At 39.3% G+C, this 26,419-nt stretch overlaps 1 protein-coding gene across 14 annotated transcripts in view; it reads right to left on the bottom strand.

Annotated features, from left to right (window-relative positions):
* Nucleotides 1–26,419, bottom strand: part of LOC127430227 (RNA-binding protein Musashi homolog 2-like) — a 405,789-nt gene that overhangs the window by 304,970 nt on the left and 74,400 nt on the right. The gene's annotated exons all lie outside the window — the stretch shown is intronic.

Below are 26,419 nucleotides of genomic sequence, written 5' to 3'. Positions count from 1 at the left end.
CTGCATGCTTTGGGTTTTTCCGCTTTTCTACTGATTCATCTGTGTGTATTATACCACGCGCACCCGTTTCTCTTGTTTTTTCTTTCTTTTTTTAGATTTTGTTCCCCTGCTTGTCTACATCTCGCATCTCAACTGCGTGCATTCGTTTTTCTCCACTGTGTTTTACACGTATTATTGCATCAATCTCAAACATCTGCTATTAGGAACCACATCGATCTCAAACCCTTGCTGCTCAAGAACAACCATAACAACATCAACAACAAACAATTGTGGTAGGTCATGGCATCCGCTCATGTTATTGCTTCCTGCAGTACATGCCACATGTTTACTTTAGCTTCTTCCGTCAGCAGTGAGGGATTTACATGTGATAATTTATGAATTAGTCAGGCTGATGGAGAAGGTTAATGAGATAGAGACACGCATCTGAACGCTAGTGGAGGTCTGTGAGAAAGAGAAGCCGGTAGATACTGTTTCAGATGCAGGTAGTACAGCAACCAACACACACACTTCGCAGCAGGGCGATTGGGTGACGTCTCGGTGGCATACTCGCTCAGCAAAATGACACCACTCTCCCATTCCTTTTAGGGTTGCCAATAGATTCTACCCACTCAGTGATGCACCCACTGAGAATCATACTGAAAGAGCCCTAATAAATGGTGATTATATTGTAAGGAACATGGAAATAGAGACTCCAGCCAACATTGTTAAATGCATTTCGGGGGCTCAGGGGTCTGACATCAGATAAAATTTACAAGTGCTGGCTAATGCTAAACACAGATTTTCTAAAACTGATATTCATGTCGGCACAAATGATGTCCAGCTTCGCCAGTCGGAGATCACTAGACATAATGATAAAGAGGTGTGTGAACTTGCAAAAATAATGTCAGACACTGTAATATGCTCTGGCCTCCTCCCTGCTCATTGTGGTGATGAGGCTGAATGTCTGCTAGATGCTTTGAGACATCACACAGGTCACATAAACTACAACACATAGAGACTGTATCACCTAGATATTACACAGAGACTATGTCTGTTCCCCAAACTACCAAACACAAAACTCTCAAAAAATAACTTAGAAAACATTTGATTAAGGTCAAACTTGAAAAAAATAAAATAAAATTGAAGATTCATATACAAAATTGAACTTCATATAGAAGTTGGGCTACTAAACATTAGATCTCTTTCTACCAAAGCACTAATTATAAATGAAATTATTACAGATCATAGTTTGGATGCACTATGTTTGACTGAAACCTGGCTTAAACCAGATGAATCTATTAGTTTAAATGAATCTACTCCCTCAGGTTATTGTTATAAACATAAGCCTCATCTGAAGGGTCGAGGAGGAGGTGTTGCTACAATTTACAGTGTAGTTTTTGGTGTTACTCAGAGGACAGGATAAAAGTTTAAGTATTTTGAACTAATGTTTCATATGACACCGTCAGATATAAATAAAAAAAATATCTTTTCATCTTTTGCCCTTGCTACAGTATATAGATCACCCAGGCCTTACTCTGGTTTCCTTGGTGAATTTGCAAATTTTCTATCTCATCTAGTAGCTAATGTAGATAGAGCTTTAATTGTTGGTGACTTCAACATTCACATAGATAATGAAAATGACACATTGGGATTAGCATTTATTGATATTTTCAACTCTCTTGGAGTCAGACAAAATGTGACAGGAACAACTCATCGCCATAATCATAAGCTAGATTTAATTCTGTCATATAAGTGATGTTAATACTATAGAAATTGTACCACAGAGTGATGACATCTCAGATCATTACCCCATCTCTTGTTTGTTGCAATCAGCTAATGTCACTCAATCTACACCACGCTATCGTTCAGGAAGAACTATTCTTTCGACCACTAAAGATAGCTTCACTAATAATCTTCCAGTATTGTCTCACACACTCAGTAAGCCAAAAAGTCTATAAGAACTTGATGAAATAACAGAAAATATAAATATAGTCTTCACTAGCACTCTTGATAATGTCGCCCCCTTTCGATTAAAGAAAATTCAAGAAAAAAGCCTCGCTCCATGGTACAATCATCACACTCATGCTCTCAAGAAAGCAGCTCGGAAAATGGAGCACAAGTGGAAGAATACAAAATTAGAGGTATTTTGCGCTGCATGGAAGGATAATGTCTGTAGCTACAGACAGGCACTAAAAGCTGCCAGGTCAACATATTTTAGCAAACTCATAGAAAATAACCACAACAATCCTAGGTGTTATTCAGTACTGTGGCTAAATTGGTTAGGAATAAAGCATTGACTAAACCAGATATTCCGTCGCAGCACAATAGTAATGAGTACATGAATTTCTTTACTGATAAAATAGAAATCATCAGAAATAAATTTGGAATTATGCAATCAACTGTCACTGCACATCAGAAAATAGTGACTCATAAATTTCCTCTCAAGCAACTTCAATACTTCGCTGTCATAGGTCATGAAGAGTTAATAAAACTTATCAAAAAAATAAAAAGCCACAACATGTACAGGTGCATCTCAATAAATTAGAATGTTGTGGAAAAGTTCATTTATTTCAGTAATTCAACTCAAATTGTGAAACTCGTGTATTAAATAAATTCAATGCACACAGACTGAAGTAATTTAAGTCTTTGGTTCTTTTAATTGTGATGATTTTGGCTCACATTTAACAAAAACCCACCAATTCACTATCTCAAAAAATTAGAATACATCATAAGACCAATAAAAAAAACATTTTTAGTGAATTGTTGGCCTTCTGGAAAGTATGTTCATTTACTGTTTATGTACTCAATACTTGGTAGGGGCTCCTTTTGCTTTATTTACTGCCTCAATTCGGCATGGCATGGAGGTGATCAGTTTGTGGCACTGCTGAGGTGGTATGGAAGCCCATGTTTCTTTGACAGTGGCCTTCAGCTCATCTGCATTTTTTGGTCTCTTGTTTCTCATTTTCCTCTTGACAATACCCCATAGATTCTCTATGGGGTTCAGGTCTGGTGAGTTTGCTGGCCAGTCAAGCACACCAACACCATGGTCATTTAACCAACTTTTGGTGCTTTTGGCAGTGTGGGCAGGTGCCAAATCCTGCTGGAAAATGAAATCAGCATCTTTAAAAAGCTGGTCATCAGAAGGAAGCATGAAGTGCTCCAAAATTTCTTGGTAAACGGGTGCAGTGACTTTGCTTTTCAAAAAACACAATGGACCAACACCAGCAGATGACATTGCACCCCAAATCATCACAGACTGTGGAAACTTAACACTGGACTTCAAGCAACTTGGGCTATGAGCTTCTCCACCCTTCCTCCAGACTCTAGGACCTTGGTTTCCAAATGAAATACAAAACTTGCTCTCATCTGAAAAGAGGACTTTGGACCACTGGGCAACAGTCCAGTTCTTCTTCTCCTTAGCCCAGGTAAGATGCCTCTGACGTTGTCTGTGGTTCAGGAGTGGCTTAACAAGAGGAATACGACAACTGTAGCCAAATTCCTTGACATGTCTGTGTGTGGTTGATGCCTTGACACCAGCCTCAGTCCATTCCTTGTGAAGTTCACCCAAATTCTTGAATCGATTTTGCTTGACAATCCTCATAAGGCTGCGGTTCTCTCGGTTGGTTGTGCATCTTTTTCTTCCACACTTTTTCCTTCCACTCAACTTTCTGTTAACATGCTTGGATACAGCACTCTGTGAACAGCCAGCTTCTTTGGCAATGAATGTTTGTGGCTTACCCTCCTTGTGAAGGGTGTCAATGATTGTCTTCTGGACAACTGTCAGATCAGCAGTCTTCCCCATGATTGTGTAGCCTAGTGAACCAAACTGAGAGACCATTTTGAAGGCTCAGGAAACCTTTGCAGGTGTTTTGAGTTGATTAGCTGATTGGCATGTCACCATATTCTAATTTTTTGAGATAGTGAATTGGTGGGTTTTTGTTAAATATGAGCCAAAATCATCACAATTAAAAGAACCAAAGACTTAAACTACTTCAGTCTGTGTGCATTGAATTTATTTAATACACGAGTTTCACAATTTGAGTTGAATTACTGAAATAAATGAACTTTTCCATGACATTCTAATTTATTGAGATGCACCTGTATGTTAGATCCAATACCAACTAAACTCTTAAAAGAGGTATTCCCTGTAATCTCAGAACCTCTTCTTAATATTATTAACTCCTCGCTATCCTTAGGACATGTCCCAAGAAACTTTAAAATGGCAGTTATCAAACCACTTATTAAGAAGCCACAGCTTGATCCTGGAGAATTGGCTAATTACAGACTGATTTCAAATATATCATTTATGTCGAAAATACTAGAAAAGGTAGTGTCCTCCCAACTATGTACATTTTTACAGAGAAATTGAATATATGAACATTTAGGCCCCATCAAAGTGCAGAGACTGCACTTATCAGAGTTACAAATGACTTGCTCTTATCATCTGACCGTGGCTGCATTTCTCTTCTAGTGCTTTTAGATCTTAGTGCTGCCTGCGACACGATAGATCACGACATTCTCTTGAATAGGCTGGAGAATTATACTGGCATTAGTGGACTTGCATTAGCATGGTTTAGATCCTATTTATCAGACCACTACCACTTTTTATGTGTAAACGAGGAATTGTCAAATAAAACAAAAAGTGTGCCACAGGGATCAGTTTTAGGACCTCTGCTTTTCTCCTTATACCTGCTTCCCCTGGGAGGAATTATCAGGAATCATGGAATAATTTTCCACTGTTATGCAGACGATACCCAACTTTATATTTCATCTAAACCCAACGAAAATTCACAATTCTCCAAATTAGCAGAGTTTATCAATGAAATCAAAGATTTGATGGTCAGAAATTTCCTTCTACTCAGTTCCGACAAAACAGAAGTACTAATGATTGGACCAAAAACCTCTAAAAATAAGCCGCTAAAATATAATTGGACTCTCGATGGATGTACTGTTATGTCGTCTTCTACAGTGAAGAACTTAGGTTCCTTTGAAAATCAAATTTCCAATGTTTGTAGAACAGCATTCTTCCACCTGAAAAATATTGCTAAATTACGACACATGCTCTCTATTGCTGATGCTGAAAAATTTATTAATGCGTTTATGACATCAAGACTAGATTATTGTAATGCACTACTGGGAGGATGTCCAGCAAGTTCAATAAATAAACTTCAGTTGGTTCAAAATGCAGCTGCCAGAGTGCTGACTACAACCAAGAAATATGATTATATTAGCCCAATTTTATCGTCGTTACACTGGCTACCTGTTAAATTTAGAATTAATTTTAAAATTTTGTTAACTACATACAAAGCTTTGAATGGTCTAGCTCCACAGTACTTAAGTGACCTTCTGACATGCTATATTCCATCATGTTCATTACGATCGCAAAATACTGGCTTGTTAATAATTCCAAGAATATCAAAATCCACAAAAGGAGGTAGATCCTTTTCATATTTGGCTCCTAAACTATGGAATAGTCTCCCTAACACAGTTTGGGATGTAGACACACTCACTCAGTTTAAGTCTAGACTAAAGACTCATCTATTTAGCCAGGCATACACCTAATTTATCCTTCAACTCGCAATTAGGCTGCTTTACTTGGGTCTACTGGAACCAGAAACATCCATCATGATCTATAATTCTGCATAAAATAGAATGGCATCTACGCTAATATTATTCTATTTGTTTCCATGTCTCAACATCGGGATTCATATCCCGAGGTTACCAGAGCCTGCTAGATCCAGCTCCATTCCTGCTTGGTGTCGGACTCCACTGCTACGTGTTGCTGAGTGATGATGACAAATTACTGCCAGTGCTAGCCAGACATCACTTCAGTCTTTTGACTTCAGAGGATGAACTGATGCCAATTACAACTGTAAGGCATCAGATACTACATATGCCACTGCCTGAACCTTGGACTTAGGATGGACCCCACCAAACCTCATCGAAATGACCTGCAGGTTGAACTGCGATGCACCTCACTGATCTCTGCCTGCATCACCTTTGTCTATTGATGGACTACACTCTTGAAATGGGATACATAGACAATCATTTAATTGCCAGCCAAAGCCTTCATCAGCCAACCAACAAAGGACAATGCATCTATGTAAACTTCTGCAATTAATCCAGGATGGACTTCAAAGATATTAGTCATTAATCTTAAAGTTCATAAAAAATATTTTCTTACTTTTAAAACACTGGACCTTAACCCTTACTTAATTTACAAATGTAAAACCATGACTTGCACTGACACAAATAACTAATATTGGCATTATATTCATGTTGTTTAGCCAGAGGGGAACTGGACCCCACAGTGAGTCTGGTTTCTCCCAAGGTTATTTTTCTCCATTAACCAACACCTTATGGAGATGTATCTTATGTATTTAAAACCCTATGATTCACAGGGGTTCTAAATACAATTATTATTTAATTATTTAATTTCTATACACATTTTACAATCATATTTAATCAAACTACACAATGATCACTGTAAGACATTATAGATATTACAGTTTCATTTTTCATTTTTTGTTTTTATGCAAGATTTCCTGTAAAGCTGCTTTGAAACAATGTGTGTTGTGAAAAGTGCTATACAAAAAAAAAAGAATTGACTTTATAAAAAGAACAGTAGATGCATTTCAATAATGACACTTTCATTATAAGTGTTAAAAAAGAGCAGATCTTTGAACAGGGATGGAGGTGTTCTATAGTGTGAAGTTTGTTTCCAGGGTAAAACTGGTCCAATCCCATCTCTAGTGCATATTTATAGAGTCCTAATTGATAACCACAAAGCCATTACACTGAGTAGATGAGTGGGGTAAAGATGCTTAGTGCAAATGGCAGGTGACAGCCCAAAGCAGCTACAGTACTTCAAGCTTACAGCAGACATCTCCAGACTGACAGCAGGTTGGCTGCCAAAGACAGGGCCAAACAGGCTTTTGCTGACCCCAAAGGGCACATAAATGAGTCTCTAGCTCTCTCAATGGAAGATCCCTCCCAAGCCACTTAGAGGAGCCCAAGGCAACTAAAGCACATGCAGCACACAAGGGTTGAATGGGATCAACACGAGCAGCTTAATGGCTGGTCATTCTGTTTGAGGCAATTTAGGATAACAGTAAAAATAAAATTCAAACCTGCAGGCCAATATTACATTTATCAATAGGAGAGAACCTGTATAAGACTATAAATGTAAAATCAGTAATAATTCAACGACCAATTCACTCAACATAGCGATTTAAGGTCTGTACATGTGCAATTACATCCTCTACCTCCTACCAAAACATTGGAAAGTTTAGTAAAAGTAGACAAACAGATAATGAAAAACAAAACGGTTTTGAGTTTAGTAAAAATGCAGAGCAATTTTTGTTTTCAAGGTCGCAATTTTGTTTACAATAGATCAAATCATCAATCGTTTAAAACAGTTATCTTGGGCACATGAATAATGGGTGGCAACACAACATCCTTTTGCTATAATTGTTAATAATAAAGCATCAATGAGGCTCAGATTTAAACTATTGTGGGGAACATGTTTTTTCAATATTTAATTGGTATTAAAATATATATTTTCCATATAAAATTGCTTGCCTTGCTGGCTGTGTTTGCATGGTCTGCTGTGTTTACATATAGTCGGATGATATATTTAAAGCCTGTGCATCATAATTAGTGCCCGACCGATTTATCGGCTGATATTAGCATTTCACAGATATATCGGTATCGGTGTATATGTTTTCCGATATGTGCAGATATAATTTTTTGTTTATATATATATATATATATATATATATATATATATATATATATATATATTTTTTTTTTTTTTTTTTTTTTTTTTTTTTTCAGAAAATATAATGCAAAAAACAATGCTTGGGTGATTTAGAATTGGTGTCATAACGTAGTTTGTCCAGCAGAGCGCACTCCGACTCCACTGTTTACAGAGCTGAGCTGACGGTAGTTTTGCAGACAAGGGGGAGTTAAACAGTGCAGAATTAAGTGGTATCTTCTCAGTAAGTTACTAACTAGTTTGTGAAATACATACTGGAATGTTAATAAACAATGACTCCATCATTTTCCCTTTTCAATATAACTATTATAACGCTAAACCCTGCCCCAGACAACCATGACACTCATGTTTATCACATCTGTTTGCTGTTAGCCAGCTATAGTTTGTCAGTGCAGTCAGTAACGTAGCAGATAGAAAGGTAAGCAGATCAACAGTCTGTTGAGTGTTGATTTCACGCTACGTTGTTACCTAGTTGGTGAGACACAGTGCTGGAAAGTAAATAAACAACATCCATCTTTTACTCTCCGTGACAACGAGCTTATAGTTAACTAGCTAACCACGTAGCTACTTTCATACTTTGTCAGCTGAGTGGAGGCTAATGTGTAAACATGTATTCACCAAACTGTTTTATTTAGGATTCACAGTTTGTTACCCCCTTCAACCGAACAATTCCAGTCGTTGCATTTACAAAATGTAATATTTAAAAGTCTGGTTTTCCACCGTTGAAATATTCCCTAGAACTTGTATAGCAGAATACGGTGTAACACCGCTGCCGCTGTTTATCTCTAGACTCGGCTGCAACGAACCATGAGTTATTGTTGAGACTGTTTTGTTATACATTAACAGTGAAATATTGCTGATGATGTTTTGATAAGCAAGAAAACTGTACTTTAGTACAATTTAGAGATACTTGTACTTTACTTGAGTATTACCATGGCATTTTCTATTACTTTATACTTCCACTCCACTACATTTCAGAGGGAAATATTGTACTTTTTCCAGTGTTGACAATGTATAATAATAATGTCAAATATTCTTTGATAAAAATACTTGTTTAAGAAAGCAGCCTTCTGAGTACCTTTATATAGTCATATCGGTGCAAAATCGGTGCACAATCCACATAGAAAAGGTCTGTTTTCATTCAAGCTCAAAAATTAACTATATCGGCCACCATACCGGTAATCGGTGAATTTCCCCCTCTAAAATCGGTATTGGTCTCAAAAATCCCATATTGGTCAGGTTCTAATCATAATCTGTAAAATAGTACAGTATGTACACATAAAATATAAATTTGATACTCTTACAATTATCACACACACCTCCATTTCAGGTATAAAGCGTGGGTGTAATGAATGAATGAATGAATGTTACATTTACATAGCGCTTTTTTGACACTACACTTAAAGCGCTTTACATAGTGAACAGGGGACTTTCCTCAACCACCACCAGCCATGGTGCACAGTACGCTCATCACACACCAGCAGTTGGTGGAGAGGAGAGAGTAGTGATACAGATCATTAATGGAGGGGGATTATTAGGATGCCATAATTGACAAGGGCAAATGGGGGGAATTTGGCCAGGACACTGGTGTTACACCCCTACTCTTTTACTTAGTTTTTTAGTGACCACAGACGTCTCATCTGAAGGACAGTGATTTTTTTTTAAGTGTCCCCATCACTATACTGGGGTGTTAGGACCCACACAAACCACAGGGTGAGCACCCCCTGCTGGCCTCACTAACACCTCTTTCATCAGCAACCTCAGTTTTCCCCAGGAAGTCTCCCATCCAGGTACTGACCAGGCTCAACCCTCAGTGGGCAACCAGTCTAGAGCTACAGGGTGATATGGCTGCTGACTTTGTAACATCAACCTATGTGAACTTCTAGTTCAATTGTATCTGACTTGATGCAACTTGAAGTAGTAATTGTGTAACTGACACTAGTAATGACTGCTGACAAGTCAAAGATGTTTAAAACAAAATATCAAAGCTTTTGGTAAAATATTTTCTAAATAAATGAGCAAAAAAAACAAATTTGCTTCCCTACTGTCAAATAGCAGGATGTATGCTTACATCCATGTGGACATTAATTAACTAGCTGTATTTATGGTAATCAAATATTTGCTGAAGATAAATGAAATGGCACTTTTGCCAATAAAAAAAAATAAATAAATACTGGAAGCAAGCCTCTAAAAATGTGGAGCTTATCTGTGCTATGAAATGTATTTTGGGCAAAAAAGCAACATCGTTTCTTAGACAGTTCAAGCTGATATAAACTATTAGAGCTGCAGGTTGTAAGGTTGTGCTGACTTTGAAAGTCTTACACTATCTATGAAAGTACCGTGCAAAATCAAGAGATATCTGTGAGCACCTCTGTAAAAAAAAAACTATACTAAACTGCTGACACACTAAAGAGCTCTTTATATTTTAATACCATAACACTTGGAAACTGCTCTCCCCTTTGAAAGCTTTTGAATACAAAAAAATATATAATATTGATTTTAATGAACTCACAGGTCTTACAGCAATCACGGGTCTTACAATCATTACAGCCCTTTTGTAGCACTCAATTGTGTCAAATGTGGGATACTGTAGCTTTAAGAGTGACCAGTCAGAGCATTCTAAATCCTTAGCCACTGATGTCACATTGCTACAATATACTCAGGTCATCTGACCGGTGGCTTGCCAAAGCTGGCTCATGTGAACAGCAGCAGCACCGGTGACCAGGTCAAATCTATGTAACAGTCCCATGACACGCAATTAATACTAGCCAATATCTATACCCTCCCTCTGATGGAGATCAAGACCTGTAAAAGCATGTTGCACCACTGGGACAAACCATACAACAGTCTAAAACATTATTGAGAAATGTCAAAGGTTGTTCAGGGGTCTGTCACCAATGGGCCCATTTTGAATGATGTTATTCATCAAAACATTCATCCAAACTAATCCAGTTAAGTTAAAAACCTCCGTTTTCAGTTTACTAATGTCATCATTTTCCAAAGTATGTGGCTATGGAGAGCATTTTTCAGTGAAGAAACACCATTCTAGTGTGGGTAAAAGGCGTAAATTAAGCAAAATCAATGTATTTTCAAATGAAAATGGATTAGTGTGGATGTTGCCTTTTCATTTGTTCGTCTGTTTGATATGCCATGTCATTATGCTATTGTTATCTGGAGCACTTTTTGTTCCTTTTTTTTTTTTTTTTTTTTTTTAATCCCCTTTTCTCCCAATTTGGAATGCCCAATTCCCACTACTTAGTAGGTCCTCTTGGTGGTGCGGTTACTCACCTCAATCCAGGTGGTGGAGGACAAGTCTCAGTTGCCTCCGCTTCTGAGACAGTCAATCCGTGCATTTTATCATGTGGCTCGCTGTGCATGACACCGTGGAGACTCACAGCACTGGAGGCTCATGCTATTCTCCACGAGTCCACGCACAGCTTACCACGCACCCCATTGAGAGTGAGAACCCCCAATCGCGACCACGAGGAGGTTACCTCTTGTGGCTCTACCCTCCCTAGCAACCAGGCCAATTTGGTTGCTTAGGAAACCTGGCTGCAGTCACTCAGCACGCCCTGGATTCGATCTTGCGACTCCAGGGGTGGTAGTCAGTGTCAATACTCGCTGAGCTACCCAGGCCCCCGCACTTTTTGTTCTTAAACATTTTGCAAGAACATACAGATGTGAAATAATGAATTAATGTAGTGCTAAATATTTTGCAATTAACAACAAATCCATTTTGGCATTCTGAGTTTTGTCACTGAAAGGTCCAAGGAAGTGAACAGCTCCGAGTACAATCTCTGAGCTGCCATCTCGTAAATACAGTAATTCCGAAACAACGTGAACACAGGGTGTCACTATGCAGTTGCTCAGGTGTTTTGATTGGTCAAGGTCAAAAGAGCCAATACCAAAATCTCTCAGATTTTCTGGTCCCTAAATATGACTTGGATCCTTCCGTCAATGCAAGTCTAATAATGGCACACCTCAACAAACCAGACAATTTGAGGTAATATTCATGTCTGTAGCACAAACAGTGTGGGCAAATTATGCACTACATTTTAAAACTAGACTTAAATCTATAACCCTAAATACGAACAATAGTTATACAGATGCTTGTTTTAGCAAGCACCACTAAAAAACATATTTGGACCCCTCTCAAGAGAATAAATTATTCTGAATAATATATACTGAAAATAATTCTGAAAGCCTTTGTGGTCCATAATAGCTCTTTATTCAAGTGTAATATACATAGTACTATATATACACCGATCAGCCACAACATTAACACCACCTGCCTAATATTGTGGAGGTCCCCCTCGTGCCACCAAAACAGCACCAACCCCAATCTCAGAATAGCATTCTGAGATGATATTCTTCTCACCACAATTGTACAGAGCGGTTATCTGAGATACCATAGACTTCGTCAGTTCGAACCAGTCTGGCCATTATCTGTTGTCCTCTCTCATCAACAAGACATTTCCATCCACAGAACTGCTGCTCACTGGATGTTTTTGTTTTTGGCACCATTCTGAGTAAATTCTAGAGACTGTTGTGCATGAAAATCCCAGGAGATCAGCAGTTACAGAAATACTCAAACCAGCCCGTCTGGCACCAACATTCATCCATGCGATTATCTAATCAGCCAATCGTGTGTTAGCAGTGCAGTGCATAAAATCATGCAGATACGGGTCAGGAGCTTGAGTTAATGTTCACATCAACCATCAGAATGGGGAAAAAATGATTGTTGGTGCCAGACTGGCTGGTTTGAGTAATATACACAATATTAGGCAGGTGGTTTTAATGCTGTGGCTGATTGGTGTATAGTATGTAATATACTCTATACAAACCATATTGTTCATTCTTGATTATTTGTATTCGATTTTACCCTACCAAAGGGTAAATAAAAAGTGAGTGCAAGAATTCTTTGATGCAGACCTCCATATTGTATCTTAGTAATTTCAAACTGCACAAATATCAATATTCCTCAATGACAAACTGTAGCAATATCCCCTCAGTGGCTTTATCTTAATGATCTGATGAGCTTTACACTCAAACCCAGAGTCGATAGATTATTGCAGTTATGAAGATAGATTGTGGCCGCTCATAGCTCCTTATAGGACCCAGGAGATGGCTAGGTTGATACACCTCACGGTCTCCGTTCAAACGGACTCATGCTGAATTTCAATGAGCTTTCAGCCTTGATAAACAGTCTGCAGAATGGAAAAATATTTTCACATTAGGGATGGGGGGGGAGGGGTGAATGAGAGCAAAAATTGAGCACTTGCCCCTCAAAGCTATTCTAAAAAATTAATATGCTAATTAAGTGCTTGCTTGGGGCGAAATCTTCGAAACTTTAGCAAGGGAGTTATAAGCACTTAACAAATTACTTACACCATTACGCTGGAAGCTGTATACATTTTTAAAGCGACTGTACTTTTTCTCTTCCCTCTCAGTTTTCACAATAGATTTTTCTTTTTATTCCAGACATTTTCTCCCAAGCTGCCATTTAGGAGTATAAAATGATATCAGACTTTTATGTCCTTCTCTGAAATATTAAGTAAGTATAGTGCAAGCTGCAGAATTTATCAGCATCCCACATCGTTTGGAGACAGGCCTTCAGCAATCCTTTCTACTTTTTCTGAGCACATAGTGAAATAATCTCCACAAGGCAAGATGGAGCTTCACATCAGTTTAATCTGTTCAGGAGAAAGAGAAGAGCTAACAAACATCCATCTTGCAGGCCTAAAGCGAACTTTGAATTCACAGAAGCCACTTGTGTGCTTCCGTTTGCTTTGTGGCACGCTGAAGGTGTGCGTGTTCGCATTTGTGTTGCCGTGTTTGCGTTCAGGCATCTTGTCAAAGATGTCTGAGCAAATGCAGACCAAACAACCACAGGCCATATCTTAAGTCGAGATCGACTTCAATGTTTTTCTGCACTTTGGTGGGGTGAATCCCATTTATGCCCTTGACTAGCCAGATGACCAGTGATTTGCTTTTAAAAGAACTTGGAAGTGTTAGTTCACACTAAAATTAAAATTATGTCATCATAAATATGTCATTTTTACTCACCCTCATGTTGTTCCAAACCCGATTAATCATTAGCTCTTAACCGACTATTCAGCTTGTGCCTTGACTTAAAATGTTGTATTAAACATGCTTACAAATGATAAAGAGGACAAAATCATCTTTTAAAAATACTTCTAAATGATATTCACTGAATTAAAGGTGGAAAAAATGTAATGCGAATAAACAAGTGTTTTGTCTTGTTTTCCATTTAAAATTGTATACAATTCCTTAAAACAAGATACATTTACTTGAGAAGCAACATATAAGATATTTAGACTTGCTTTCAGAGAATGTATCTTGAATATACTGTAAGTGTATTTTGAATATAAGTTTATTTTTGTTCATTTTATCACTTGATCATTCAGTAAAGTGCAGTGAAGTCAAAATATACTTATATTCAAGATATATTCTCTGTGGGGGCCTGGGTAGCTCAGCGAGTAAAGACGCTGACTACCACCCCTGCAGTCGCGAGTTCGAATGAGTGACTCCAGCCAGGTCTCCTAAGCAACCAAATTGGCCCAGTTGCTAGGGAGGGTAGTCACATGGGGTAACCTCCTCGTGGTCACTATAATGTGGTTCATTCTCGGTGGGGTGCGTGGTGAGTTGTGCGTGGATGCCGCGGAGAATAGCGTGAAGCCCCCACACGCGCTATGTCTTTGCAGTAACGCACTCAACAAGCCACGTGATAAGATGCGTGGATTGACGGTCTCAGATGTGGAGGCAACTGAGATTCGTCCTCCGCCACCCGGATTGAGGCAAATCACTACGCCACCATGAGGACTTAGAGCACATTTGGAATTGGGCATTCCAAATTGGGGAGAAAAAGGGGAGAATATATATAAAAAAAAAAAATTTAAAAAAGTTTTTTAAAAAAGGATATATTCTCTGAAAGCAAGTCTAAATATCTTATATGCTGCTTTTCAGGTAAATGCTTCTTGTTTTAAGTATTTTTAAATATTTAATATTATTTTCAACATTCTCTGATAAATGATTTTTCTTCTGCAGTATAACTGCTAAAGTAAATGTATGTTGTTTTAAAGGAGTTTTAGATATTTATATTGGAAAACAAGCCAAAACAACAACAAATCAAAAATGTATTTTGTTGCAGTATATAATGGGTAAAGACTACCCTCTCTCACCTTTTTGTTCACTTGATTTCGATCCATCTAGAACTCACAAAAATCGAACTCTTCATGTCGTGCGCAATCACGTAATAATCTAGCTGTAGCAAGCGTGAGAGGGACAAGCATCCCCGCGCCAGAGTGTGCATACAGTCCAGTACAGTTTCAATCTCTCCCTGGGTGAGACTGATCGGCTGACTTCACGCGACTAAAGAAGAGGTGCTGTCCGCACAGAGAAATGCCAGTTTTGGAGATTGTTCTTATTTACATGGCCTGCTACCTTATTATTTTAACTTGAATAAAGGATGCTTTAAAGATATAACGACGGGTGTTTATTTTAAAGATGCTCTGACATACACGTGTTTAAGCATAAGCGGAAAGGCAGCTCCGGCTCCGCTTATTCCACAACGAGAGTGCTTCTGTATTTTTCTTAGTTTGTAATTTTGTATAATTCCCTCCTACTTTGCGATCTACATTACCTGAAACTATTTGGAAAGTTTGGAGTGCATCTGGACTGTAAGCTGTGTTTTCATCCACTCCTCAATCAGGTGCGAACTGAAGTGCTCCTCTCGCGTGCCATCATTAGAGTTTAATATGATCTCATGTTACATTAAATTTGATCAAACGACTATTCGACAATGAAAATTTTTGTCAACAATTTTTTTATTGTCGACGTTGACGATAACGTCAGCCCTATTGTGCACAAGTCATATGGACTACTTTTATGGTACTTTTATGATGCGTTTTTGGTATTTATTTATTTATTTTTTGCTCAACAATGCCCATCCCCATTCACTTTCATTGTATGAAAAAGAGTCCCCCATCTCCTCTGTCCCACAGAAGAAATAAAGGGTTGGAACACAAGAGGGTCAGTAAATAATGACACAAGTTTCATTTTTTGGTGAACTAACCCTTTAAGTCTTAAGGTTACTTAACCAGGTCACTTAATTGAACACATTTCAGTCTCTAAGGTCTTGACCAAAATAAATATGCGATTCCCTATTTTTTTCTTTCCAATGGCTATATGTGCTGAAACACTGATGCTGAAATAATACACACACACACACACACACGATAAAACTGTTTGCAAGAAAAACAATCTTGATCCCCAATAAACAAGTAAATTGCACATAAAGTGTCCGTTTGGCTGGCTATGGGTAATTAGGGCCCAGCTGGCCAACGGAAGCCTCAGACTGACGCAAAGCTAAGGTGATGGACAGGCCAGATATGGCTCAGACATCAAGCCCCGATCTTCCTCTTCCACAACAGCCCCCTGAATAGGTTACTGAACACAGCTTCGGAGTCGAGTTATGGCCCACATATCAACTTCTGGAGCATTTGAGGCATGGAGCATGAGCCAGCTCTCACTTCCCAGAGACCTATCTGACTCAGAACAGACATACTGAATAGATATGTTTTTATTCTATATTCCAAGGTGACATCTTATTACAAGATGATCATCCAAATTGGGATTAGACATGAGATGGACATTCAAATGCACCATTAAGGAGACAGAACCAATGAGACGTTGCTCAGGATAGCTTTGCATGAAGCTCAGCATTCAGGGTACCTCTGGGCTGTGTTTGTGGTCCACAAACACCATGGCAATCTTCCAAGAGCACTCAAATCCCAGTGCTAATGTATACTCCATAGCTCTAATTACAGTTCTGACACACAGAGCTGTCAGAGAATCTGATGGCAGATTCAAATCTGTTCGACATGTCTCTGCAACCCTTTTAGTACAATGACTAGGGCTGGGTGGAATGGCATTATATGTGACTAGGGCTGGGTATCGAGTTCGATACATTTTAGGCACCGAACGAACTGCCTCTAAACAATCGAGTATCAAAAAAATTTTTGTCATTCGGTAACAAATTTCGATACCTAAGGGGTTCATCTGTCAACGTCAGTGATAAGCATGTAGCATACTAGATGTGCCAAAATCTAAAAGTGCTGGTGATTGGCTGTGGTTAGGCATCAAGGAAAAACACTAATTTACGCCGGTTACGCCCAGAGACACGGCTCACTCGTGAGGCTGTAGTGTGTATGCGTCCCAACCCCCACAGATGTAAAAGATGTGGAAAAGATCAAAAGTGTGACTACATTTCACCAGGCTCGATGCCAACTGCGCGCGATGCAATATTAGCGACAAGATAATTGCTGCCAAGACCGGCAACACGACAAATCTGATGAAGCACTTGACAGTGCATGGAATAAACTTAAGAGCAGAAAGTTGCTCCGTCTTCGACTGCAAGAAGACCGATCCAGTGCAGTCATCCTCTCAGCGTCCTCCTGCCACAGAGCCTCCTTCAACATGCCCACCACACGAGTCCTCCTACAAAACTACTGATGAATGCAGCGGCGCTCCGAAAGTTAAGGTTAAAGTTTAGCAAACAAACCAACAAACAAAATCGGCTAACTTGTAGTGGTACATGCTTGTGTACTTGTTAAATTAACGTTTCTGTGCGCGGTGACATAGTCCTATAAACTGGGTCCCATGTAACGTTAAATATTGTTTGTATGTATGGCTATAGATAGCGGGCTAAATTGATGCTAAAAATGCTTTAAGATTGACAGTAACTGATCAAGTTATTAAACTAGTTATCTTTGTTGGAGCTGCAGTGGCTCAGGAGATGAGTCTTTGAGTCTGTAAAAAATAGTCAACAAACTGAAAAAATAAAACCAAAGTTTTTTTGAGGTAATGTGTAATGTTTGTAATCTTGTTAAAACGGATTTCATAAAATTAGTATCGAAAAAAGTATAGTTTAGGAACCGGTATCGAAGTCAAGATATCAGTATCGGTATCGATATTGAAAATATTTGAACGATACCCAGCCCTATGTGAGACAATAGAAATATTTTAACCGGTAGAGATTTTGCTATATAACGTTTATACCGTGATAGATATATTTGTGTGGCTATTAGTTGGCAGGTTTGCTTTGCGTTATTTACACCCAAGAGCTAGGACGAATTTTTAAATTAATGCACAAATACCAAACAAACAAATTTGGGTAACTTGATATTATAGGTGATGTAATGCAAAGCAGAGTTTGGACTGTGTTCAAGTCCTCCTGGGAAGTTCATACTTACAATGTGATGACCGTTCAAGTGATTTTATTACAAAAAAAAAAAAAAAAAAAAACTGTGCAATTTCATACATTTTTCTCTCTTTTTCACTTACTAACAAATACAGGATGTTCTTTCTGCGCCAATACACTAAAATGAAGAGCAAATTTGTGCATTTAGTGTGTAATTAATGCTCTATTTATCTATTTTATCAATCTAGTGGTATCAAATATAATGATGGTTAATGTCATTTGCACACCCGTCACCTCCGAAAACAGTTAAATGCGTTTATTTTATGGCAAGCATAATCGTCATACTTCATTTACGGTATGTAAATGCACACAAACTAAACTGCACAGTCAATATTCACAAGGAAAACTGAATTATGGAATTATGGCCAATTACAATTTCATTCCTCCATGATTCTTTATCTGACATGACTCCAACCACCTCGGAAAGTTGGGCTCAAGTTTCCCCACTGGTAATTATGACTTTGTGGAGGCGTTCATCTGCGCTCAACAAGTAAAAATGCCCATACCAACATGACATGACTTCATCATTAGATGTTTGCGGTTCCCAAGCAATGTTGAAACTTGATGCATTAATATAGATTTCTAACGATTTACAGTTTACAGGAGTGTATACGTTTTACAAAGGCTTCAAATGCAGCTCATCCAATCAGAATTTAAAATATCTGCTTGAAAATATTAGTTGTACTAGTCTTTTTTGCACTGATGCCAGGAGGCTTCTTTTGAATATTCTTTTTTTTTTTTTTTTTACTTTGCATCCATCAAGTTCCGAGTAAAAAGATAAAACAATCAAATGTAGTTTGTAAAGTATTAAATTCACTGGATTAACCAAAAAGTTAACATTACCACATGCTGATTAATAAATAAATTGAATTACCAGCAAATAATAACTAAAACTCATAACCGCCTACCCCTAGTGAGGATGTCATATATTAAACCAATTCCAGGAAGTACAGAAATTCATGCTAGTAAAAACACAGCAATTCTCAACAACCCTAGATTAAATATTCAATCATTTGTGAAGAATTTCCTCTCAAGTCAATAAGGCTCAGCAATAATCACTAAGCCTCTAAAAATATTAGTACGGACCTAAAAAAAAATTCTTCCACGCCATAAAACAAGCCATTTCCTCTGTGGGACACAGCCAGTTTGCAGCAGGTCATTGGGCTATATAGACTATCATTTTAGTGTCCAGAATCATGGTGCCTTAAGGCAGTGTGCAGCAGCGGATGCGCCGTGAGATTGATTGCTCCTGATGAAAGTAAAAGGGATAAGGTGCAGTCAGAATGGGCGAGATGGCTGAAGGAGAGGGCACTTTCACTTTAATAGGACGATTGATTGATAGCAGCGGCTCTCCTCTGCCACCTCTTTTGGTGACTTTTCCACAGCGTTATATAATCCCTATTGATGTACCAGCATTAATCGTCCGCATACAATGCGTATAACACTCGGCTAGATTAAGGAAGTTTCTGGGCATGGGAAGGATTATTGACCGAAAGCAAGATGGACCGTTACGTTATCCCGCAAGTGGAAGAAAGGCTTTTTTTTTCTTATCTCTCACTTCTAGAGAGTTCATTTGTTGCCAGCGATGAGCATTTGGAACAGAATGGAAGTAAGAACAAAATTTATTAAAGGGATAGTTCACCCAAAAATGAAAGTTCTGCCATCATTTACTCACCGAACCTGTGTGTTCCACAAAAGAAATTCTGCTATATAGGTTTGGAACAACATGGGGGTGATTATGGGTGTCATTTTTGGTTGAACTATCCCTTTAAATACCGAAAGCCCTTCAGAGTGGAAACTATAGCCATAATTACGCATTAAAATCAAAGTGACGTTATTTGTTGAGCGAATAAAGATTGCTGGGGGCTTGCAAATGAGTGAAACCAAAACAGAATTTCCTCTCATTGTTACTAGGCAGCGAGAGGATAACTGAGCTTCGAGTGAGGAATTAACTTGCAATTAGGACGATGGCTCTTATGAGTGACTCTGCCTTGGGAAGGAGGCCATATTGCTGTCAAGCAACATGCGACACAGTTCTGCGGGCAGTGTCAACACTGCAGTGTTACTATACACAGGGGTTAAATTAGGCTTTTGGAGGTAGAGAAACGCTAAAATCTGGTGGTGATTCTAGTGACCTAGGCCAGATATGACATCATTGTTGTTATAGTACCTCATACACTATACACTATAGCATGGGCAATTTATATGGGTTCCCAACTGACTTGAGGGAAGCGTTATGCTTAATGTGACAAACTTTAAAGCGTGTTTTTCCCCACTGAAATGGACTGACAAACAAACAGCCATTAATTAATGAAGTCTGGTTTTTGAAAGTGTAATCTGACCCCAGACTATACATAAAATTTCCACCTAGAGTGGCTGCATCCGTCACCATAGAGAAAAGATATCTGTGACATTTTGTGTCTGGATGGCCACGTTTTTCAGAAGGGGCTTAAGTAGCCCTGATCAATGGTCTCCCTCTCTGAGTGATTAGTTAATCCCACCTGTGGTGTTCAAGGACAAAAGCCATCAGAGAACATTTTCACTTAAGCTAACCAAAAAGCCCACACATATGTTCAGCCAGGGCGGTTATTTCCAGTGGAAAGCTAGTCATTCAATCTGAACGATTTAAACAAAATTGGTATTTTGACTTTTAGGGTGGGCAATATGTTGTCTAATTTCACTGTCCGACCAGGTATGAAGGGTGTTGCAGGGTGAGCAAGAGACAGACACAGTGGGTGTGGCATTAAGCCTCGGAGAGGCATTTATTGGAAACAATAATAAACGTAAAATGTCCAAAAGGGGTAATAAAGTGTCCAAGAGGGAATAGTGTTCATAATAAAAGGGGAAATCGCGGTGAACGGGGCTCCGTGAAAGGGGCGGGGTAGTGTCCATAGGATAGCCCAGGCACGGGCTGGGTCAGTCAGCCGCTCACGCTCCCCTCCAAAGTCCATGGCACGTGGGGCGGCGACGTCACTGGCCTGTCGGCAGCAACGTGAACTGTTCACCCCTGGCGACTCATTATGGCATCTGAGGGTCCAAAGAACGGGACCGGCAGCGCGTCCGCTCGTCCGATACCTCCCAGCTCTGGTCCTGGGCGTGCGAGGATGCCAGTGTGTGCACATATGGAGATTTAAAGCCGGCTCCCTGAGAAGAGGTGCGCACTGCGTTTTAAAGACAGCAGTGATGAAGCATTATCCCCTTATCCCCATCAGGTGTGCTTCATTCACCGCTGACCAAACGAGGCTTATTAATTATGCAACTCTTCTCGCTCTCCCGCCCAACTCCCGTCGTGAGCCTGGCTGAAAGGCGGCTCTAAGAGGCGCGGTGACGATGACGAGCCAGAGGGGCGGATCAATCAACCACAAGGGGGTTGTTCATTTCGCCAACCAAGGTGGGGTGCATCAGAAGTTTTTGGGGGGCACAAGGAAAAACAAGCCCGAAATACACAGGGGACTCTAATTTTGAAATTACAGAGATTTGGCTCCGTTACAATGTTCTATATGTAAATATTTACCAAATGAAGCTTTTTATAGCCTATAGATTCAACAGATGAAGAGTTTTTTATTTACTGTATATACACCAATCAGCCACAACATTAAAATCACCTGCCTAATATTGTGTAGGTCCCCCTCATGCTGCCAAAACAGCACCAACCCCAATCTCAGAACAGCATTCTGAGATGATATTCTTCTCACCACAATTGTACAGAGCGGTTATCTGAGTTACCGTAGACTTTTTCAGTTTGAACCAGTCTGGCCATTCTCTATTGACCTCTCTCATCAACAAGGCCTTTCCATCTGCAGAACTGCCACTCACTGGATATTTTTTTGTTTTTGGCACCATTCGGAGTAAATTCTAGAGACCGTTGTGTGTGAAAATCCCAGAAGAGCAGCACTTACAGAAATACTCAAACCAGCCATCTAGCATCAACAATCATCCATGTGATTACCTAATCAGCCAATCTTGTGGCAGCATTGCAGTGCATAAATCATGCAGATATGGGTCAGGAGCTTCAGTTGATGTTCGCATCAATTATCAGAATGCGGAAAAAATATGATCTCAGTGATTTGGACCATGGCATGATTGTTGGTGCCAGATGGGCTGGTTTGAGTATTTCTGTAACTCCTGGGATTTTCATGCACAACAGTCTCTAGAATTTACTCCAAATGGTGCCAAAAACAAAAAACATCAAGTGAGCAGCAGTTCTGTGGATGGAAATGCCTTGTTGATGAGAGAGGTGAAAAGACAATGGCCAGACTGGTTCAAACTGACAAAGTCTACGGTAACTCAGATAACCACAATTGTGGTGGGAAGAATAGCATCTCAAATGCTATTCTGAGATGCGGGTTGACACTGTTTTGGTGGCACGAGGGGGACATACACAATATTAGGCAGGTGGTTTTAATGTTGTGGCTGATCGGGGTACTTCATCGGATGAGGTTTATTGATAAGGAATGAAAAAATTAGGGGAAAAAAATTAAAATAAATGATGAATGAATGAAATATCGGCATATATATTTTCCGTTAACCGATAGTTCCAAATAGCAACTATTGGTACAGATTAATCATAAAACCGATATATCTGTCTATTTCTAGTAAGTAACAGACCTTCTTATCCAGAGTGACGTACACAAACTGTTTAGCTTCACATATAAGACCACTGTGATCAACAGATGGCACGCATGCAATCTAGAACATTATCTGTTAGGAAAAGTGCTTCCTGTACAGACAGAAATGCTAACCAGTACAAATAGGTAAACATACACAGTAAGTACAATAATACATCTATTTATGGCTATTAAGTAATTAAAAAGGGGACTTTTGACAAAACCTTAATTTAAAGGAATTAAAAATTATGTTATCATTTACTGCTCTAAATGAAAGTCATACAGGTTTGGGACAATATGATGGTGAGCAAATTACAAAATGTTCATGTTTGGGTGAACTACCCCTTAATATGACTCAGTTTTGTCTTGTCAACAAGGATAAGCACAAAACAATCTATTAATATGCATTAAGTAATGTGGCACATGTTGACTGGGCTTTAAGAAATATTCTAGGGTGGTCTAAAACACACTACCAGAACTGCAGCAGAGCCTAGAGCACATTCTCGTACAAACACATTGAAACACACACACACAGAAAGAGCCCTGTTCATCCATGTGTGACCTGCCTCTGCACTGCTGCAGGGGCTGGCTGTGGAGGGAGTGTTTTTCTTGGTTAAAAAAACGCCTCTCTGCGCGCGGTGCTGCTTTTCAGTCGCGAGTCCTCACCTCTTTGGAACACTCCATTACTCTCAGGCAGCACTGCTCGCACAGCGTGCCACTCCAGAGCCCCTCACTTTCCTCAGGCTCTGCCTTTGTGACCCCTGGCCCAGATAGAACCACTCTGTTGGGCTGTGACATGAGCGGGAACCAACCTCCCCCTCTCTCTTTCCATCCTCACCTGCTAATGGCTGTGACGTCATGGGTATATGTGCTTCTGAGCACAAACACGGCTAGTCTGTGTTTCACGTTTTATGTACAGGCTTCTGCTGTCAAAACACACGCTGTGCTGACTAACTAAATGAGCATGTTTTGACTCTATCCTAAAATACAACCTTCAATACGCCATCAAGGCAATGTGGGTTTTGGTAAATAGTCGGTTGCAACTAAGACCATAAACATACTCTATGCAAATATGGACGCAAATGCTTGGCCAATGCACTACAGGTGTTCGTTCCTGTTGTATAAACTTAACACGCATTATTGCATTTCTGTGAATGCAATAAACCTCAGTAATCAAGGGGGTGATAGAGTTACCTTCAAATATCTGTGCCATTAGTAGAACAAATTACAGTCTTCTCTAATTCAGCAGGATTCTCTTCAAACTGTTGCTCTGCTAAAATGGTAGTTGACATGGAAGAGAAAACTGACTCTAGTTGAAGACTATTAACATTAATGCCCGGCCCAATATAGCGCCCCATGTGGGAATGCTGGGAATGCAACATGTACGTGAGTTGCTTTATGAATCACATTCGAAATCATTTCGGAACACAACGGCATATGAAATGCAGTTTGCATAGCTCGAATTGTTTGCGTTCACATATTTGCATAGAGTAGACCATGTTATGGGCCTAAGTCTCAGTAAATGCAGAGTAAACCTGGAATCAGAGTAAACCCTATTATCCTACTTATATCTCCTTCCTTAATCAATGAAAAAGCTTTATGCGCGCATTTGGTGCTCTTCTGATGTGATCAAAACGCCTTTAAAGACATTTTGAACATGAAAAACATTGTATCCCATTCGCACCATTTTGATTCCAAGGTACCGTGAGTTAAAATCCATTCTACTCAAACTCCCTCACTTCCCCTGAGAAGTGAAAATGTGATGTGCCTCTAATTTAACATCTGTCACACAGTGATATCAGCTGGGGGATAGAGAGAGAGAGGAAAAGAGAGGAAAAGAGAGAGAGAGGGGATGAAAAAATGACTTTGAGAGTTATTTGAAATCAAACAGGCAGGCTGCTCTAATTAATAAAGCCTCAACACACAACACGACAGAGCCCATGATCAGTTTACACAGTAAACAGGCCAGTGGTTCTGCTTTAGCCAGATAAGGCTTGTTCAAACCGATTTCAAGTGCAGTTCTGAGTGGTGCCGCCATCGTCCGCACATGCTCCCTCTCTCCCTCTCCTTCGCTTTCTAATAGGAGCCATTAACAAGGGGCAAATCCCTACTCTCGTGCTCTTGGATAACGGTTCAGTATAAATGAAGTTGCAGAATGGCTCTCCATGACTGGGATTTAAATGGCAAGGGTGCAGTATTTGGATGAATGATTTGCAGAAGGTTCTTGCTGCTTTCTCAAGCCCCGCTGCTTCTACGTCATATTTCAATTTCAGTTTGAGCATTCTCACGGAGCAATGTTCAATCATGTGCCCCGAAACACAGGAATATTTTCCAACTGGAAGTGGCAGATATAGGGATGTCAAAATACATCTAATCAGGTCCAACTAAAATACTGAAATAATAATATGTCAATACAAAATAAACAGATGTAACGATACAATGAGTCTTTCTATAGTTTCAGTAGTACAGAACAACAACTCAATTTGGTACCCGCACACTGTTTGACTGCTTTCGTAAGTCTTAAGTGTATGTAAATGTCTTCTTAAAAGTCTTAAAGTCTTAAAAACAGGCGAGACCAAAAACAATATTATAGATTATTTACACGTGCTGCTATTGAAAATTTTAAATATAATAAAAAATTAAATAAAAATAAAAAAAAACTTGAAGCAATGTTTACTTAACTGAGAAATACTTGAAGGCTGTTTTCATTTAATTTGCTAGTATTTATATTAATATTAATACTTGAGTGTGTTCATTAGCCTGTTACTTTTTTGCTGTGTTATTGAAAATGGTAGCAAATTTTTTTAAATTGTACAAGTAGTGGCATCGGCTACCAACATTTTGGTATTGATCCTTACAACCCCAGGCAGGAACTAGCTCTAATAAACAAGGTTCTCTCACTAGAGATAGCATAGTAGATATTCTAAACCTCCCTCCACCTCACTTCACCCAACTGCCAAAGGCACAACGGCATCATACTTGAAACACACACAGAGATATAAAAGTGTTGCATAAAAAGGTGCTCTGCCGCCGCATACATCAGGTTCTACTTGAAAAGCTCTCACTCCTTTATCCGGGAGAGCAGCTCCTCTTTTGTTCTGCATAAATGCCAATTACCTAATTCTCTCTAGCATGCAAATCAGATGAAATGAGGGCACGGCAGATTGCCCATGGAGCACGGCACCATGCCGTTTCCACAGTGACAGGAAGGGTACCTTTTGGGACACTTCTCTACTTAACACTTTAATCAAGCTCCATTTAGAGGCAAAAAATGTAATAGATTTTTTTTTACTGTCACTCTCAGCTCTCTTCAAAGCTCCTGAATAATAACAATCACTTAGCCTCCAGACCGGCTATACTTCAGTCGTTGCCAATAGCTTACACTCTGCCATCCCCAAATTTGAGAGCGCTAAATTTCCGCAAAGCAAATAGAATTTGCCAGTTCATATTACTGTAATTTCATTGCCTTTTCAACAAAACTGGAAATAACCGATAATTTCCACAGCCATCCACCAGTGCCAGTTCTGCTTAGCAAAATCATGCAGAGCAAATGGCATGCAAGTCTTCAAAAAACCTTTTTCTATGAGTCTGACATGTACCCATGTGTACTAACTGAAAGGACAAGGGCATGGCGTGTGACTATACATGCAAACAGTATAAGGCCAATGGAAGAGGTGGCACAACTGGGAACATTATGAGTTTTAGCTCTGGCCGGTACAGTATGACAATTAAAACAACTTGTATTTTTAAGAATGTCTTTGACAGCACTAATAT

This window comes from Myxocyprinus asiaticus, chromosome 39, assembly GCF_019703515.2.
Source record: "Myxocyprinus asiaticus isolate MX2 ecotype Aquarium Trade chromosome 39, UBuf_Myxa_2, whole genome shotgun sequence".
Classification (NCBI taxonomy): domain Eukaryota; kingdom Metazoa; phylum Chordata; class Actinopteri; order Cypriniformes; family Catostomidae; genus Myxocyprinus; species Myxocyprinus asiaticus.
Note: the sequence above shows the minus strand (reverse complement) of the source record. Positions and strands in the feature narration are given on the sequence as shown.